This window comes from Heteronotia binoei, chromosome 6, assembly GCF_032191835.1.
Source record: "Heteronotia binoei isolate CCM8104 ecotype False Entrance Well chromosome 6, APGP_CSIRO_Hbin_v1, whole genome shotgun sequence".
In the NCBI taxonomy this organism is placed as follows: Eukaryota; Metazoa; Chordata; class Lepidosauria; order Squamata; family Gekkonidae; genus Heteronotia; species Heteronotia binoei.
The window spans coordinates 16290955-16311096 of record NC_083228.1 but is presented as its reverse complement, the minus strand read 5'-3'; the positions used below and the strand labels follow the sequence as shown (position 1 = coordinate 16311096).

At 41.8% G+C, this 20142-nt stretch overlaps 1 protein-coding gene across 1 annotated transcript in view; it reads left to right on the top strand.

Annotated features, from left to right (window-relative positions):
* BMPR1A (bone morphogenetic protein receptor type 1A) overlaps positions 1 to 20142 on the top strand; it is an 88609-nt gene that overhangs the window by 20631 nt on the left and 47836 nt on the right. The window contains exon 2 of the mRNA XM_060241062.1: positions 18982 to 19097. The gene's annotated coding sequence lies outside the window, so the exon portion shown is untranslated. The remainder of the gene's footprint in view (positions 1 to 18981; positions 19098 to 20142) is intronic.

Genomic DNA, 20142 nt, shown 5'->3' with positions numbered 1-20142 from the left:
ATCCTGATTGTTGGAATACTTTTAGTCTTACTAGACATATTAAGCTCAGGAGCCATTTTTGTGTGTGTGCTGCTGCTCTGCATAGCAGTCATTTTTCCTAATAGTTATTTAATCTATATTTGCTTACTGTGACTATGGAAAAAGAAAGTGTATGAGGAGAAAAGCCTCCATCGGTTGCGTGTTGTTTTATTTATAGCACAATAGATCCCTGACATGGTTGACATTTCCGGGTGCTTTCCATGCATCTTTGCCAATGCATCTGTTTTCTCTTAATTTATTTGCAAAGATGCCAGAATGAATGCTTAGAGAGTATTCTGCTTAATATAGAGGAGACATTCCAAAAGTGCAGAAAGTATGCTGGGCAGTTGCTTAATATTAAAGTAACTGGGGGGTGGGGGATGTTTTGCTTTATGCTTACCAATTGTTTAGGGTGGCAAATAATTCTGAATTTACAGGTAGTCAACTATCTCAGGTTGACTTCTCTAAATTGCACCCAGTACAGCTGCTACCACCTTGCTTCATATAGGCCACTGAATAAATCTTGCCTATTTTGTTTTATTCTACATTTATACCTCACCTTTCTTTTCAGTGGGGACTCTTAAGTGGGTTTCTCAAAGCGACCTTGTGAGGTGAGTCAGGCAAAGCCTTTCTGACTGGCTCAGGGTCAACCCACAAGCCTTTCATGACAGACTAGGGATTTGAGTCTGGCTCTCCCAAATCCTAGTCTGATATTTGAATCATTATACCGATTAGCTTTCTTATCAATAGATTTCTTTATCCACCTCGATTATTGTATCTTACTACCCCTGCCTTAGACATGTTCTTCATCAGCGCATTATTAAAGCATGCCCCATCTCAGCTTGAATTCAGTCTTCCAGGACCGAAGAATTCCTTGGATTTCCCCTCAGAAGTGAAGCTTTAAATATGTAGGATGACTTTATGTAACACAGACAGAATGTTTGTTTATATATCACTGCGGAAGAAGGCATGTGCAAGAAACCTCCACGTTTACTTTTGAGACTATGTGGACCTGAATGTGGGAGTCCACGATACATCAGCGCATTATTAAAATATGCCCCATCTCAGTTTGAATTCGGTCTTCCAGGATTGAGGAATTCTTAGGATTTCCCCTCAGAAGTGAAGCTTTAAATATTTAGGATGACTTTATGCAACTCTTACAAGATGTTTGTTTGTATATCACTGTGGAGGAAGGCATATGCAAGAAAACCTCCATGTTTACTCTTGAGACCGGGTAGACCTGAATGTGGGAGTCCACTATGGCTCTGCTTGAGGTTAACAGGCTGATGAATCAGACCACTGATAGTGCAGGATGGAAACTGTATAATTGCATCATTTGCACAGTTCGTTTCTTTGTATTGACTGAATATCATGCTTTTTAGTATGATGAATATTGATTCCCGCCTCCCTCCCTTTGCTCCGTTTTCGTTAACTCTTCGCCTTTTGTCTGATGTTTTCTACCAACGACAGCTTTTTTTTCTTTTGGAAGCACAGCTGAGGAGAATTCTGGGATGTTTCTGCATGATTTCACTAGTAGTAGTTTATCTTAAACAGAAAATTTACATGTTTGTTACTCCATTGTGAAATCAGTGCAGATCATTCCACAGTTCAAAATGCACGCATACTCCCAAATACCTATCAGATATTTTTGAAGTCACTTAAATGGGTTCTGACTGTGAAGTTTTTCATTTGTCATTTAATGGGGCTAGAGGTTTCAGCCCTAAATGTACTTACTGGGAAGCAAACTCCATGAACTCTGTAGCACTCTGCAAAAGTCAGTGGTTAGTGTTGTGTTGTCAGTTTGTTATGCTTTTAGCCCTGCATTCGCACAATGAGGAGTATTTTTTTTTCCTCACAGTCCATCTCTGTGATTTTTTTGTATTTAAAGACCATTATTTCCTACGTTCAGCAGAACAGCTTTGCTAACCAGCTCTGAGATGCCTTTTTAAGAGGTTAAATTACTTTCTAAATGCTGCTGGGAAGGAGAAGGGAAGGGAAAAGATCAAGTTACTCGTTCTGCATTCCAGAGCCTACCACTACACTTGAAGGCTGGAGACTGGCTGGCTAGAATACGCAGTTGCCAGTCGTCTTTAGCCCTGCCCCCACTCAGGGGAGAGCCCAAAAGATATTTTCTTTAAAGGGGCCCTAGGAAAGGGAAAGCAATTTTCTTCTCTCCAGGAAATTTTAAGTGCAGTTACTCTGTGTTCATCACATAATAGCGGTTGTCAGTGCTGATGCTGTTTGCACCTGAAGTTGTTGTGATCCAAGCGGGCAGCCGTGTTGGTCTGAAGCAGTTGAACAATGCAGGAGTCAAGTGGCACCTTTAAGACCAACCAATTTTTATTTAGAACGTAAGCTTTCGTGAGGTTCTTTTGATTCCTTTATATTCTCAGCAAACAAGCCAACCCATAAGGAAGTCTGAGGATCCTAAGGAATTGTATTTGGACTCTATAAGATCCTTCTTGATATTGTTTGGGTACATTTTAATGGCAAAAGTTACACATATTTCTTGAAAATTCCTTCTTATTTTGGAAGGAAGGAGGAACATACAGTTTCTCCTTTATTAATACAATCATGAAATTTGTTTTTATCCTGGGGATGATGGAACAGAGTAAGAAAAGCTTCTGTTCTGATCTCTCTCCTCCACACTCATCCTAATTAAACTGCATGCTGCTGTCCAGGCCTTGTCTCATAAAACCCTCTGAATAAAAAGAGACAAGGCTAAACTGATATCTGTAGTGTTCTTCATGTTAACCTCAAACGTTTATTTAATTAAACTTTTGTGTCTTGGGTTTGTGTGTGTCAGTCAGGGAGCCAAATGAATCCAAAATGTGGTTTTGAGAGGCTTGCTCTTTGGACTGGAGCGGGAACGTGAACCTGCTGGAGGAAATAAGATGGCCGTGGGAGTCAGTTTACAGCAGAAGAAAGAGTGTGTGTCTTGGGGTGTGAACTCCCCCTTCCTCAGTCTTTCAGTACCAGTGCAAGTCAGGAACACCCTAAGCTTAATATTTAAAGTAGGGGTCCCCACAATGGTGCCTTTGAAACCTTTCCTGGTATCTGCCAAGTGTTTTTTAGGAAGTGGGCAAGACCAGGTGGGGCCTTATCCCCCAGGAGGGCTTCCAGGTGGTCATTGGAGATCTGATGGACTGAGTAGACTTTTAAAAAATGTGCATCTGTGTGGCTGAAAAGTAAGCCGTGACTGAAAAGTAAGCAGTCTCTGTGCAAGGTTATTACTTTTAGATTTAGGCATAACCCCACTTCTTGTGGTCGATTCTGCCTTTTGTGGCAGCCATTGAGGCTCAGCCATGCTGTCAGAATGGCAACCAAGCCTGAACTTCAACATACAAAGGCTGCATTCTAAGTTACTGTATTCCTGTCCTAAAGTCCTGACTGAAGGTAGAGTTGCAAGAACTGTGGGAAGACCAGGACAACAATAAACACCTTAAAATCAAAGCAATTCTATGTTTTATCCAACGGAACCTCATAAGAGCCTCAGAAAGGAAGCGTCAGTTTGGATTTAGGGCCTGAACTCATCAGCACAGACCTTCTCCAGCATGTTAGCTGCACAGAGGTAGGCAGGCATGTATTACTTTGAGTGTTAATTTTTCCTAGCTGCCAGCAAGACTTCCTATATACACATCCTACCTACTCTGTGGCTCTTAACTCCTTTTCTCGGAGAGACTGCTGAACCAAAGATTTCAGTTTTTCACGGCTGGTAACATCATTAGGGTTTGTAGAATCTTTCGGGCTCAAGTGCCGTGTTCTACTGGAGAAAGTTTTTCTTCCAGACGTTTCGTTCTCGGCTGCGGAGAACATCCTCAGCTGAACCTCTTTGTGTAACTGTTCTGAACTATTTTGTATAACAAAGTCTGAGTCCAGTGGCACCTTTAAGGACAAAGTTTTGTTCAGTGCATAAGCTTTCATGTGCTTTGAATAAAACTTTGTTGGTCTTAAAGGTGCCATTGGATTCAAACTTGGTTGTGCTTTTTCAGACTAACACAGCTACCCACCTGAATCTGTATATTCCGTATGTTTTTGAAGACTAAGAACAAAAGTTACAGAAAACCAAATATATACATATCAAGATATATTTTATTTATACCCCACCTTTCTTCCCAGTGGGGGATCAAAAATGGCTTACATCATTCTCTTCTCCATTTTATCCTCACAACAGCCTTGTGAAGTAGGTTAGTGTGTGTGACTGGCCCGAGGTCACCCGGCGAGCTTGCATGTTACAAGGGATTTGAACCTAGTCTCCCAGGAATTAGTCCAACACTGTTAACCACTACACCACAAGCACAATTTTAAAAACATATATATATATATATATGTATATATATATATATGTATGTATATATATGTATGTATATATATATATATATTTTTTTTAAAAAAACCCCAAACTTACAGAAATGTATCCCTGCCTACCTAGATTCTTTATCCACGTTCCTCATATCAGTAAAAATGAAAAAGAAAGTTCTTTGTGTCCAGCATTTGGTTTTCAGTTGCAATAAACCAGATACCTCAGAGGTTTTCTGAGCTGGACTTGAACATATAGCTATACCTTGTTTTGTCCTCATTTTTGGGGGGGGGGGGGGGCGCATACTGCATCTGAACACAGAGATGCAACTGGCTGCTGGTCTTTCACATTTGCAGTATTATATGAAAAAAAGTCTTCTTTGACAGTCTTGAAACTACTTTTGGCCAACTTGGTTGTCCTTTTTTTCCTCCTCCTGCCTATATCGGCATACCCAATCTCAGGAAAGGAAAGGTCCCCTGTGCAAGCACCAGTCGTTTCCGACTCTGGGGTGATGTTGCTTTCACAACATTTTCACGGCAGACTTTTTACGGGGTGGTTTGCCATTGCCTTCCCCAGTCTTAAGCTCCTCTCTAATACTGGCACTTAATATTTATTTGTTGTGAAATGAAAAGGTCCCAAGTTTTTTAGGCTTTCCTTGTAAGAAGGTAATTCAAAGTCATTTCAGTTTACCATTCTGCAATTTTTCAACTCTTGTTATATACAGGTGATCAGAACTAAGTATTTGGCCATGCCTGAGTCCTGTATTATGGCATTATGTCTGTTCTAAACTGCGTATTCCATGTCCCTTTCTCTTTTTGAAATAAGCAAATATGTGTTTTTTGTTTCTGTTGTGTAACCTAGAAATGCATGCTTAACTTGAACACATTTGTCTTGCCAGATAACTGTAAATATTTGAGACTGAGACTTTCTCTGACAGGGGAAGCAGTTGTATGCACACAGAAAACATGCTTGTATAATTTCAGTCTAATTATATATCATTGTGTTGAGAGGATCTGTACTTTATTTCATTTGTAGACCATACAAAACAAGTTGGTGATATGTAAGGAATCATAACTGGAGGGGATTCTTCTTAATTTCTCTGTGCAGCTGGAATTCGTGGGGTGGTGGAAGATCGTGGGTAGATAACTGGTCCTGGATAACCCATGCTAGTTGGCTCTCGGAAGCTAAGCAAGGTGGTCCCTGGCTAATATTTGGATGAAATATCTCCAAGGAATACCAGGGTTGTGACTTGGGGTCAGGCAGCAGCAAACCACTTCTGAATGTCCCTTACCTTGAAAACGGTACGGAATCACCGTAAGTGATCACTTTCCGCCACCACAACTGGCCCTGTAGTTCCTCACTCCATGAGCAACTTGTTGATATTGGTAAAAGCTCAGGCAGCTATTGGGTTGGCATTTGAATTGTTCTGCACCTGTTGTGGGCTTTGGGTGTAGAAGGGCAAGTGGGTATTTGTTGCCTTTTGACCAGGCTGTGGTGTTAAACACAGTATTACCGTTTTGTGCTGCAGCTCAGAAAGCAAGGTTAAGCATACTAGTAATGTTGGGCTTAAATTTGTAATCAGGAACTAGAGCTGACCATCACCACCCCTTACAGCAGGGGTGTCAAACATGTGATGGCCCCTGGAGGGCTCCTATCAAGCCCCAAAGCAACTGGCTGTCTGCTTCCTTCTCCCTCTCTTGCTTTTTTTGCATCACAGCTTGCTTTGCCAGGCTTGCTCAGTTGCACATGAGCAACAGAGCAGATCCTCTGTTTTCTCCATTGGCTGAGGCTCCTCCCTTGGGGGACAGAAGGGGGGCAGGCAGAGCTTGCTTTGCCAGGCTCTCTCAGTCGCCCAAGTCTTTTCCTTCTATTGGCTGGGGCTCTTCCCCCTGCTGGTCCCCTGGAGAAGGAAGGAGAGAGCCAGAGCTTCATTTGCCCAGTTCCCTGGATTCCATGGGAGAAATACAAAGAAGGCACCTTTAAGACCAAAGAGTGGTAATGTTTTAAGCATGTTCTAAGTTTTTTTTTAACTATTAAATTGTGTTTGTGTCCTTCATAAAGTTTATCTCTGCTACCTAATCTTAAATAGGTACACACGTAGTTCAGCCTGATATGGCCTGGCCCGACAAGGTCTCATTTATGTCGGATCTGGCCCTCATAACAAATGAGTTCGACACCCCTGCCTTACAGTGCAATGTTGTGCACAGTTGTTCCAGTCTAAACCGATTTGTGATGGAGTTTAGTAAGCATTTTTTGTCAAAAAAAGGTATGCCAGCTATTTTGAGGTTAGAATGAGGTTTATTAGCAGCTTATATTTTGTACATCGTTTTCTTTTAGATTTTAAAATTGATATGCATTCAGGTTTAACTTGATCTTTCTGTGAATGAATAATTTGTAAACAGCAGGCATTTTGCAGATTTTGCCAGCTCTGCGGCTGCGTTTGAACTATTTGATTGCTTTTGGGTTTATGTTTGCAGATTGCCTTTGAAGAAGGATTATTTCTGAAAGTGTTAGGCTCAAATGAAATGTGGCAGGTTTTTTTTGGGAGGCTGGTTTCTCTTCTGATTTTGTCTTCATTTAGTGCCCCTTCTTGAAGTTTTGTGAGTAATTGTGGCCAGATCTTGCTGCTTAAGAATAGGGGAGTCCCACTATACATGTGAAGGCCCAGGAACATTAGGGAGGGTCCCCCCCTCCGCCAGACTTCCTTCCATTTTTTCAAATTGAAAAAAACTGGGAAAAGTTGAGAGCACAGGGGAATCCCCCCCCCCCCAGATTAACTAGGTTCTCCCCCCTCCCTTTTTGGAATTGTTGAAATGTTTCTTGACATTTTTCTCACTCAGAATGTGTAGTATTAAAATATCTTTTCAGTTTTTTAAATGGGAATTTTGGGAAGCACTGGGGGGGGAATTCCTCTTAGGAGTTATTGTTCTCCTTTGGGAGTGATTTTTTTTAATGGCAAGATTGTAGTCAAAATGTGTATAACAATTTTTGATAGTAATTTCATTTAGACAATCTAGTACTAGAAAATGGTGATTTCTGTGTAATAAAATGTATTTTAAAATGATTGTTTAAAATGTGAATAATTTTGGCAACAGCATTCTACAATATAATAAGGTAAATAGTAATACATTCTTAGGCAGTACAATGTTCTCAGTGTGCTGAAGTTTAACTTGATATCCACATACGGTGGTAGTATTCTGACGGTGTTTCTGTTCAAATAGTTAACATTCTTTTGTTTACTACAGAATTTGTTTTCTGCTTTTAATTTTTATTGAACAGTACAGCTTTATAAGTCATTCAATGTGATTAAATCAATAAAAACTTTAGATTACATGTATTTCAATATTCTCCAAACTGTCCAGTTTTTTCCCCGAGGGGAAGGGGGGTGGGTGTTTTTCCCCCTATGACTTCAAAATTTCTGGGAATTTTACATCTCCAAATGCAACCTCATCTAGAACAGGTAGGCCACATTATTAAGCAACAGAGTCTTAATCTAGGCTGAATTAGGCACCAGTGCTAAAATTTCTTTGTTGTCCATATGAACTATGCAGACTCATGGAATTATGTTTTGTGCTTCTCATAAAGATGGACAGTATGTTTTGAACATCGGGTTATTTATTAAACTGTTTTTAAGGTTACTTAATGGCATACTTTGAAATGCATTCCAAGGGTGGGGTGGAGGACAGGTTGTCATAATTTGCCACCACTAAGCTTTCATTGTATGCATTGGTTGAATAACTATTGAAAGGTGTCACCATGAAAAATACCCTGTCCCTGGGAGTTATTATGCCACCTCCAGAATTGTGGTATCCAGAGATGAGCCTCTAAAGCAGGTCTTAACAGAGAGATGGGTTCCAGTCTCAGTCTGTTTCTAGATGAAAGCCAGGATTTTGCGTTGTGCTTAGGAACAAAGTGTTTCATGCAAGTACTGGGACAAAGAAGGTATCCACAGTCCATTCAGCTTGATAGCCAACTTTTATTTTCTGTTAGCCCAGCTACACAATCCAACACTGCAGTGTTACCTGTAACAATACTCTAATTCCTAGACTACTCAGAATTTATGCTGTTAATAAAAGGGAAACTATTCTTTTTTAAGAGTTAAATGCACAATCTTCAGTGCTTGTTTTCTTTGATTTTATCTAATTTTTTTTTTGCAGAAAGTAATTCTTTATTCAGAATTCCAAAATTGCAATGAATATATATTAATATCTAAATAAATGAGTCTGAATTAATGAATGTATGACATATTTCCTGCTTTTAAGCTGTGATTAATTTCATAACCTCGGTGGGTTTGCTTTACATTTATCACTGAGCAGTGTGTACTCTTCTTTTTTGTGTGAAGGGAATTTTTTGATAATGTTTTTCCAGGTTAAAGGTGAGGAAGAATTGCTTAATGATAGATTATGTGCTTTGCATGCAGAATGTTTCCTGGTTAATGCCTTGGCATCTCCAGGCAAAAGGATCTCTGGTAGCCAGGCAGGAAATGGATAAGTCCATCCAGCTGGCAGCTGATCAGAGTAAACGGTGCCAGGCAGGCTGGACCAGTGGTTTAGTGCTTGTGTTCAAAGCTGCAGCGCTTTGCACAATTAGTTGGGAATAAGCTCCATTAAAATCAGGAGGAACTGAGTTCTGAGTAAGTAAATACATGTATGATCTGACACCGTAAATACATTTATGATAGGACATCAGATATAACTGAACATCATCACCACTACCCCCCCCCCCCCCCGCCACAAGAATACTAATAGCTTTTTAATAGAAATTGGTAGCAAATTTGAACTCTCTGGTCTCTTATCCTAAATAGAATTGCACTGTTGGAAGCCTTTTGACCAGTGGAAGTATGGCACTGATACCTGTTCCATGATGGAAAACAAAACTGTGACTGGACAGAATGAACCAGACAGAACAACAATAAATTATAACCAAATGCTAACTGTATATTGTGTAGAGCGATTATTTGAAGCACAAGTAAATTAAGGCAAAAGGACTGACGAGGTCCTCTTAAAGCACAAGAGTCAAAGTAAAAAATTCTTTTCAAGGATGTCAGAACGTCTGTAGAAGTATAAAAATCATAGTAAATCTGAAGTCTTCTCATCAGAAGTTCAAGGAAACAGAAGGTGGTTTGAGGTCTGGTGGAACGGCTCCATTTTACAGGCCCTGCGAAATTGCATTAAGTCCTGCAGGGCCCTGATCTCGAATTCCACCTGATCATGACCAGGGCAGAAATGCTTGGTCAAGGCTAAGTGAATGTCTTTCAGTCTGGGGGACTACTCAGTAGAGTACAAAGCTCTTTGTGGCACATGGGGGGGAGGCAGTCCCGCAGATATGCTGGTCCAGGCTGCATAGGGCTTTGAAGGTTAAAACCATAGCTTTGATCCAGATCCACTACTCAGAGGTAGCCAGTGCAATTTAAACTAACTTCTGGAGAAAAGTTAACAGGAGCTGAGAAGCCCCTAGTTTCGGCACCTCACATGTAAAGACACGATGGGGTAATTGCTCAAGGTAATATTTTTGGGTGTAGCCTAGAATTTAAGAATGAGAGTGGGATAGTAGATGAAGGTCTTATGAAGAGACCAGAGCAGGTGGAGGGGGGGTGGCATGCATACGCAAAGTCCTAGAAAAAGGAGGGATGGTACAGGTTTCTATATGCTACCAGTGTCTAGGACATTCTTCTGGATGAGAAGATTCTTAGGATGCAAAGGGAAGCAAAAGGGACCCCAGAGGAGAACTGAAGCTAGTGTAGAGGTGAAAACTAAAACAGAATTGTCTCGAGCAGCTGCATTCTTAAAGGCATCGTACAGCAAGTTCCTTCACCTTAAAGGTGATTGCCAGGAGGGAAAACTGCTTTTCTATTGTTGTGGAACACTATTGAGAGTGCAGCGTTTAAGCAATCATTTCTTTCTAATTAAAGATGCAGCAACTGAAAGGCTGGGTTATGGCCCAAGTGTATGCATATAGTGAAACAGCCTGCAGATTGAAATATTCAAGTTCTTGAAAACTTCCCTCAAACTAATAGCTGCTTATAAGGCCTTTCCCAGGAAAAACAGGGCTGTTCCTATTACTCTTCTTCCTGGTGAGGAAGAGTTGCTATTCCAGAATTTTGTAATTTTTTAAGGGGGGGGGGTGGATTAAATTGTGTGCACCCTCTTCACAAGCAGGTTTTGTGCGTGTGAAATAGCCCTGCGGTAGGACCTCCCTTTACATCTCACCTGTTGTGGAGTAGTCATATATTCTCCACCCTCTCCCCCATATAGGCAGTATGCTAAAACTCAACTTGCTTGATCCTTTGAATGTTCAAATTCATGTCAGAATGGGCCAAAATTGGCACCCAGATTTAGTAAATAGCCCACAAAATATGCCTATATCCCGTTAATGAGGGTCCTCAGACTGTATAATCTGTAGACCACAGGAAGAAATGGCCTTGGTTAATTTGGGAAGGGGTATGTGGAGGATTGTTTTACTGAAATGTGTAGTCTCCAGTCTCCCATTCCTATCTTACAGTAAAACACTTTCTCTATCAGATTTGTTTCTGCACATCCTCTTTATCTGGCAATTGATTCTCACTACTTTAACACTTGTCAGGATGGATCCAGGTGGGCAGCCATGTTCTAATGTAGCCTTTTTTTGCATTGGCAAACTGACATACTAACAATGCTATGCTACATGTTACAAAAGTGATATTGGGTGGATAGAAAAAGATGTTCTCCGTTTAACCCATGCTTGAGGAGAGACAGTGTAATTAACGTTTACTGCCATTCACACCATCATTCTCCAATTATGACAAGTTTATTACCTTTTGCTATTCCCCCCCCCCCCCCACAGTTTATACTATCCAGACCAAACTGTTATTCTTTCAGTTTGTTAATTTCACTATTTTGCCACTAGATTCTAACTTTATAGTATTTTGCATGCTTAACCATTACCCACAAGCTATATGTAGTACCGCTAACTCCCCCATTTCATTGTCTGATGAAGTGTGCTTTATCACAGGAAAACTTACATTCTGAATAGAACTTTATTCTAAAAGGTGCTACTGGACTCCCAACTTGTCCAGATAGTCTTAGGTCATCAGAATCCCTTGCCTAGCCAGTAGTTCCCTCCCCCTCCTTTCCAAGCTTTTCAATTATTGGCATTTGTTAGGTAAAGGTAAAGGTAGTCCCTGTGCAAGCATCAGTCGTTTCCGACTCTGGGGTGACGTCACATCACAACGTTGTCATGGCAGACTTTTTTTTACGGTGTGGTTTGCCATTGCCTTCCCCAGGCATCTACACTTTCCCCCTGGCAAGCTGGGTACTCATTTTACCGACCTCAGAAGGATGGAAGGCTGAGTCAACCTTGAGCCGGCTACCTGAACCTAGCTTTCACCGGGATCAAACTCAGTCGTGAGCAGAGAGTTCAGACTGCAGTACTGCAGCTTTACCACTGCGCCATGGGGCTCTCTGGCATTTGTTAACCAGCATGGAAATTGCATATAATGAAAATCTTTCACATTTTAAAGCAGGAGGGAGGAGTGTGTGATTTTTTGTTTGTTTGTATGGAGTGTACTTTTTGTACAGGAGATATTGATAAGGGAAGAGCTTTTGTATTGAAAGAACTTATGAGGTATTGATGAACTGAGGAGTATTATAGTGAGAGGTGCGCCCTGATTTGACTATTGTTATCCTAGTGGAAACTATACTTAAATAAGCCTGCTTTTGCTACTGATATTAATGTTGCCACCCTCCAGGTGGTTATCCAAGCAACCTAAGAGACCATGACGTACAGAACGTAACAAATGTGATTACTTTGAGAAGTAATTACTTTGAAAATTCTGTAGGGTTGTAAGATATTGTGGAAACAGGGAACGTTGGTGTATTTTACATGGGAGTTCGATTGATATTTGATACCCTCTGGGTGGCACCTGGAGATTTCTCACTATTCCGGTTGATAATCCAGAGGACCAAGATCAGTTCCCCTGGAGAAAATGGCTGGTTTGGGGGGTGGATTCCATGGCATTATATCCCTTATCTCCTCAAAACTCCTATTTCCCAGGCTCCACCCCTAAAATGTCTAGCTAGGTATTTTCCAACCCAGAGCTGGCAGTGGCAACGCTACATACATAGTAGGAAACCGGTCATGTTTAATTAAAATCTAGATATTCCCATTATCACTGTTCTGTGGAATTTTAAGAAGAGGAGATTGAATTTATACCCCTCCCTTCGCTAGCCAAAGGAGTCTCAGAGCGGCTTACAAATCGTCCTTTCCCTCCCCAAAACAGACATCCTGTGAGGTTGAGAGAGCTCTCCCAGAACTAATTTTGAGCGGAATGGCTTTGAGAGAACCTTGTGAATGACCCAAGATAACATCCGCAGGTGTATGCAGAGAAGTGGGAAATCAAACCCAGTTCTCTCAGATAAGAGTCTGCACACTTAACTTCTACACCAAACTGACTCTTTTTGATATATAGTCAAAGATTCCCTTCTCCTTGATTTTGCTGTGTAGTTTTCCATTATACCTCTGTGTACCCTTTTGTAACTTCCACCCCTGCAGGGTTTTTTGATGTCACATTCCACAGGGTGCTGTAGCTGGAAGGCTAGGAAGGTTTGAGTAGGCATTACCTGTCTCTGTGCTCCTGCAGAATGAAATTTCCTCTTTTCAAGTTTCTCTTTTGATCAAAAAGGACTTGATTTGAAACAGACACTACATTTCTAAGAAGGAAAGAAATGGATTGCTGGATTTCAGGGAGAAATGGAGTAGTGATGAATAAAGATAATTTTTCTTAACACTGCTTGCCCCCTTCCTGGAGGTCCTCAGGCAGGCATCTTTGAAAAAATCTCTCTTGGCAGCAGGTGCTCAAGACAAATAATAGAAGCCACCCCCCTTCCCAATGTTTTTCCAGAATGTTTTTTAGATCTTCACTTGCACCAAAACCAGAATGTCTTTGTGGGTGCTATTTTTGGGCACAGAGAAATAAATAAGGTGTCATAGCACAGGCCATGTTTGTTTGCCAAAAAAAGCAATAAAATTCCATCTGCTTTCAAGGCTTATGGGCATTTCAGAAGATACTAAAGGGAAGTTCTGACCTGGATAACCCAAGCAAACCTGATCTCGGAAGCTAAGCAGGGCCAACTCTGGCAAGTATTTGGTGGAGAGATCTCCAGAGATGGGAAGCAGAGGCAGGCTATCACGCCACTTCTCTGGAGTGTCCTGCATGCCCCAGTAGGAGTTGCCAGAGGTCTCCATGACTCCCAGGCATGGACATACACCCTGACGCATACGCACACACAAATGCAAAAAGAAAAAGAAATGAAAGAGATATTAGTATTTATTTATTTGATTTGATTTGATTTATATTCCACCCTCCCTGCCAAAGCAGGTTCAAGGCGGCTCACAGTAGAAAATCACAACAATTAAAATCAATACATATTATAAAATTGCACATTCTATAGTTAAAACAGTCAAAATTAGTTTGGTGCTAATCTCTTTGGTGTTATTTTTTCAGTGGCGACGGTATTTCTTTACTTTCCTATAATATAGGCTCCGCGTCAATTGAAAGCCAACCGGAAGAGAGCAGTCTTGCAGGCCCTGTGGAACTGGGCAAGGTTCCGCAAGGCCCTCACTTCCTCTGGCAGTTAATTCCACCAGTAGGGGGCTGCAGTCGAAAAGGCCCTCTCTCTGGTGGTCTTTAGTCTGACCTCCTTGGGCCCGGGGATTATCAATAGATTTTGAGATCCAGATCGAAGTACCCTCTGGGGAACGTGTGGGGAGAGATGGTCCCTAAGGTAGGCAGGTCCTAGGCCATATAGGGCGTTAAAGGTAATAACCAGCACCTTGTAACGAATCCGGTATAGTATACTATTGGCAGCCAGTGCAGTTCCCGCAGTCCCAGCTGTATGTGCTCCCACCTGGGAAGCCCCAACAGCAACCTGGCCACTAGGAGCCACCACCATTTCTAGGAAAGACTAGAATAGGGGTGGTCAAACTTGCTTAATGTAAGAGCTGCACAGAATGAATGTCAGATGTTTGAGAGCTGCAAGGAAGAATGGGAGAGGTGGAAAGAAAGCAACTTAAAATGCATTCTCCTAGCCAATGGCTGGATTGGAGAAGTGATTTAAAGAGACAAACCCCTTATCCAAGTTGGCTGATGGGGTAGTGGGGGCTTTGAGAGCCACACAGTATGTGTGAAAGAGCCACATGTGGCTCCCAAGCCGCAGTTGGCCACCCCTAGGCTACGATAACAGCTTTGTGTTTATGCTTTACTTTGACATATAATTGATTTATTAGGTTTATATCTCTCACCCTCCCCGCCGAAGCAGGCTAAGGCAGGAATATATGATGCATATATCTAATTCTCAGAATGGCCAAATCTGTGGATACTTAAATCCAGAGATTGTAGTCATAACTAGACAAGACAGATCTTTCTACAAACAAGCAAAAGATTTCTACAAGCATGAAGAAAAATTTGAAATCTTAAAAGCAGACATGCCATAGCATTGCTAGCCTTTGATAATTGGTTTCTGCCAGTGAAGAAGAAGAAGAAGATGATGATGATGATGATGATATTGGATTTATATCCCGCCCTCCACTCAGAAGAGCTCAGAGCGGCTCACAATCTTCTTTAGCTTCCTCCCCCACAACAGACACCCTGTGAGGTGGGTGGGGCTGGAGAGGGCTCTCATATCAGCTGCCCTTTCAAGGACAACTCATGTGATAGTTATGGCTAACCCAAGGCCATTCCAGCAGCTGCAAGTGGAGGAATGGGGAATCAAACCTGATTCTCCCAAATAAGAGTCCGCACACTTAACCACTACACCAAACTGGCTCTCCACACCAAACTGGCTCTCCCCAGGGCTGTTTTAGCCTTTGAGGGGCAGATTAAAAGTTGGTGAGTGGGAAGGAGGGAAGAAAGCGATGTAAGGTGAGGATATGGGGGTTTCCAGAAGGTGGGAAAGATGAAATAGTGTGAGGAGAGGGATAAAGGAAAATGAAGTGTTCCTCAGTAGTCCTTGTGGATTCCTCACCATGCAACTGGGCCATAGTTTTTCTAGGTCGATGTTGCAAGAGGAGGGAAGGAGGGGAAGCTGAAGACAGGGAAGCAGATAAAGGTACACTGTGTGGTGAGTGGGAAGGAGAGAAGGAAGCAGGAAAGAGGAGAGGTTATGGGGATGCCCTCCACCAGTCCTTGTGTATTCTATAGGTATTTAAAATAAAGGTTCTCCGAATGCAAAGGTTAACCTTTTCTGGGCTCGATATGGAAGCAATATGGAAGTTAATTGTCAGCATATCTACTTGGCAAAGATTGCTGCCTTTAAGAACTGGTGCAATCTGATATTCAAGCTAGTTTCAGGTTGCTCCATTTTACACAAATGTATTATTTATTACCAAGGCTGTTAAACCAGTGATAGGAGTGCTTACTAATGAGCATGGAGTGAGAGAGATTTTGACCTCCTTGTAATGGAAAAGGTTATTATGAAGTTCTGGCATTTGGAGGGGAGGGGAAATCAATTCTGAAACTATAGTTTGTTTGTTTGGAGCACTGAGTTTTGTGATTGTTCATGCGAAAAGAAACCGGTTTGAATCAAGATAAAGTTGAGATAGTCACTTTGCTTCATAATCTTTACCAAAATGATGTGAGCTGTGTAGGGCAGGGGTGTCAAACATGTGACCCAGGGGTTGTATCAGGCCCCTGAGTGACTGGCTGTCATCTGCTTCCTTCTCCTTTCTTGCTTCTTTCCGCATAACAGCTTGTTTTGCAAGGCTTTGCTACGGAGCAAAACCTCTGTTTTCTCCATTGACTGAGGCTCCCCCCTTGGGGAGGAAGGGTGGGGGGGGAGACAGAGCTTGCTTTGCCAGGCTCTCTCAGTTGCATAGCAGAGCTACTAAGCCTAGGCTCTTTTCCTTCTATTGGCTGAGTCTCCTCCCCCTCCTGGTCCCTTGGGGAAAGAAGGAAAAAGCCGGAGCTTCTTTTGCCCAGTTCTCTGGATCCCATGGGAGAAATACAAAGAAAAGTACCTTTAACAGTGCTGAAGTTTTCAGCATATTTTAAATGTTTTTCTTTAAATACTTATGTTTGTGTCCAAGGAGAGCCAGTTTGGTGTAGTGGTTAAGTGTGCAGACTCTTACCTGGGAGAACCGGGTTTGATTCCCCACTCCTCCACTTGCACCTGCTGGAATGGCCTTGGGTCAGCCATAGCTCTGGCAGAGGTTGTCCTTGAAAGGGCAGCTGCTGTGAGAGCCCTCTCCAGCCCCGCCCACCTCACAGGGTGTCTGTTGTGGGGGAGGAAGGTAAAGGAGATTGTGAGCCGCTCTGCGACTCTTCAGAGTGGAGGGCGGGATATAAATCCAATATCTTCTTCTTCCTTTATAAAGTTTATATTTCTACTACCAAATCTTAAATACGTGCACACAAGGCCCAGCCCAACATGGCCTGGCCCAGCAAAGTCTCATTTATGTCAGATTTGACTCTCATAACAAAATGAGTTTGACACCCCTGAGTGTCGGGTGTTTCTCTTTAGACTTCTTGTGCTCAGCCACTGAATTTGTGCAGTTATGAACACTTTCCTGTACACAGTACAGATACATGGCACAAAGGTCCATTATGTCTGGCAACAGATGTGTGTGTCATAAGAATAAACAACAAGTTACATTGCCTTCCCAGGAGTTAAAAGCGATGCCAGAAAGACCATGGTCTAACTTTTCCAATCCTTACTTCAATGAGATAACTTGAAGGGCAGAGAGAACACCTCTGGCTTTTGTGACCTGAACCCTCCCTGAGGAGAGTTACTCCAATCTAAGACCATTCATTTCAGTGGCTTAAACTGGAGTAACTCTTCTTAGGATTGTACTGTAAGTAATCAGGAAAGTTTGCGGTTCCCAGTTGTATATTAACCATAATCTATGTATTGTTGATGTACAGAGGATGTCCCTAGAATTAGTTCCCTTAATTTTTTAATCTGGCTTCTCCAGAAGTGCTTTTTCTTGCTGTGGTTTTTATACTAGTTCTTAGTGGATTGTTGGACCCAAGATGACCCTCTCTTTGTTCTGAACCCCAAGAGGGATGTTATTATGAACATATGAAGCTGCCTTTTACTGAATCAGGCCTTCGGTCCATCAAAGTCAGTATTGTCTACTCAGACGTGCAGCAGCTCTCCAGGGTCTCAAGCTGAGGTTTTTCACTTACCTGGACCCTTTTTAGTTGGAGATGCCAGGGACTGAACCTGGGACCTTCTGCTTACCAAGCAGATGCTCTACCACTGAGCCTTTGTCCCTTACTGGGATGGTGGTACAGTCCTTCCAGGATTCAGACTCTCTTGAAGGAAATCTGTTAACAAGAATTAACACCATCATACATATGTAGAAATATGTACATGGAGAACAACCTTTGAGTTCAGATTCACAAAAAAACTTGGGGGGGGGGTAGAGGACAGCTGTACTTCCATTCCATTCTTCCTCTTTGCATTTCAGATAAACCTGTTCATCTCTCCTCTTCCTGAAGAGGAAGGGAGAGAAGCAGCAGATCAAAACATTCTGTGCAGAGGAGCGCATTGATTCCAAAGAACTGTGTTTCTCTCATAGAACAAATCTTCCATCTCCTGTTGCAGCCCCTTTCACCCCTGAAAGGGTCAAAGGACCCTCGGGAGTCACATGACGTGTAATGCAGTGTGGTCGCTGCAGCCTGAATTGGGAGCTGGCTGAAATTGCTCCCTCCCCATTGCACAAGCAGAAGCGCTCATGTAATGAAGGAGTTTAGATCTGATGCCCTTGTTTTCTGAGAGTCTTTTGGGGTCATCAGACAAAATCTGTTTCTCAAAGTCTCCTTCAAAGTGGTACAGATTCTACAGCAAGCCAGCGCTGCTATCAAGCCATTTTTAACATCTACTCAGAAGGCAAAACATCCCTTCTATTTTAAAGCCCTTTTGACCAAAATTCATTTTGTGTTTCTTCATAATTCCCTTTCCAAGCATTCTACGGGAGAGAATGGAAACGGCACCCCCCCCCTCCCAAAATTGACTCTTATTTACAGCAATCATTTATTTAAAACTGAAGGCAGAACTGGAAAACATTGCATTTTGTTAGGAGTTAGCTGAGAAGAGAGTATATAAATACTAGGGTGACAGCATTTTTAGGAGGCTCTGTATTCAGATGCCTAAGATATTTCCCAGCCTGACCTGGGCTAACATAGATACTTCACAAAGAATTATATTCTCAATGTGAATAATTTGTGTTACTAACTTTTAAAAAAAAGTATGTTGCTTTTTATGAAAACAGCCTGTGAAAAAATACTTTAATATCATGAAATACTTCCTGGTTGTGCATGGGTTTTGACAATGTCAGGGTATTCGTACTACATTTTTTGAAACTTTGTACAGAAGGATCCTCCATCCCCCATACAGTATATAGGAAGCTGTTTGTTTAAACGTGCTTTCTTCTTCTGAAGGGTTTCGTTTTACTTATATCTGTGTTTTCTATATCTGTATACTACTTTTCTGCTTCTTTAGTCAAAGTAATTTATTGTTTAAAACAGTCAGGAAGCACAGGCCCAAAGCTCTCTTGGATCTGCAGAACTTGTTTTGCTGTTCTGTGACTCCTGAGGATGCTCCATATAAGCAGAAGCAAGAATAACATTTTCTTACACTGAAAAAGTTTGCTTGGAATTTAATTCTGTTTCCTTTCCTGTTTTACAGATGTAAAGAAATATGCATTGTTACAATTTTACTTTGGAATTGATGAAGTGGAAATACAGATGAAACCAGTTAGCAGAATATTGACCGTACAGCACAGTCCAGCTCTTTGATTAAAGGTAATGCCAAGAAAAAAAAAAAGATTAGCTTATAATAATTTTACTGAAATTTATTTCCTTTTATATCCAGTGGGCAAAACAATATGATTTCCTCATTTGCTGAGTTGGTGTTCAGTTTTAAATTAAACGGTCCATTTGTTGATGCAGCTACATATTGGGAAGAAAATGTTTTTTTTCTTCTCCTTGAGAAGGTGATGTAAACACATCCATGGAATGCAATCCAAAAATTCTTATATGTTGCTTCTTCCAAAGGGATTTCCTCAAAAATGATAATGTAGCAACAAGTCTGAGATCACTAGGACAGCAGGCAGGCAATAATGTGGCTCTCTGCTGGCAGAAATACTCCTTTCTGTGGAAACACTCCAATGCAGCCAAACCTATGTCTGCACTGGTATTAACTATGGTTAATTTTTGTAAGCAGAGTTGAATGTATAACCTAAGATTTGGGAACTGCTTCATACTGGTTTCAGATTGCAGCTTACAGGCTCACCCAAATTAGTGTTGTTAATGGTTTTATCATTACTGTGGGTGATGGGGGCACACAGGAGAAGAGGACAAAGGCAGATTGGCCATTTACTGGGGGAAATCCTGGTGGGCTTCTGCCCTTCTCAGTCCCAGAGCTCCTGTCTGCCTCTGTGGTGGAGCTGGTAAGGAGGAGCGCTTCCTTCCCCTCCAACCAGCTCTTTGGCCTTCTATCTGGTTAGGTCTCCTTCTCCACCCTTGGAGAAGGAGCTGGGGGGAATTAGCACACAGTCATAAAGCTTTTCCCAAGTCCCATAATGTCAATTAAGGGTATGAAAAATGTTATAACCCTGCCAGTCCTGTGTACTGATTTGCACTGAAAATGCACCGTTCTCACTGTCAACAGGGTTTGCAAGGCATTTCCCTGTGTGGCAGGGGTGGAATTGTAGCAGGAGCTCCTTTGCATATTAGGCCAAACCCCCGGATGTAGCCAATCCTCCCAAGAGCTTACAAGGCTCTTTTTGGTAAGCTCTTGGAGGATTGGCTACATCAGGGGTATGTGGCCTAATATGCAAAGGAGCTC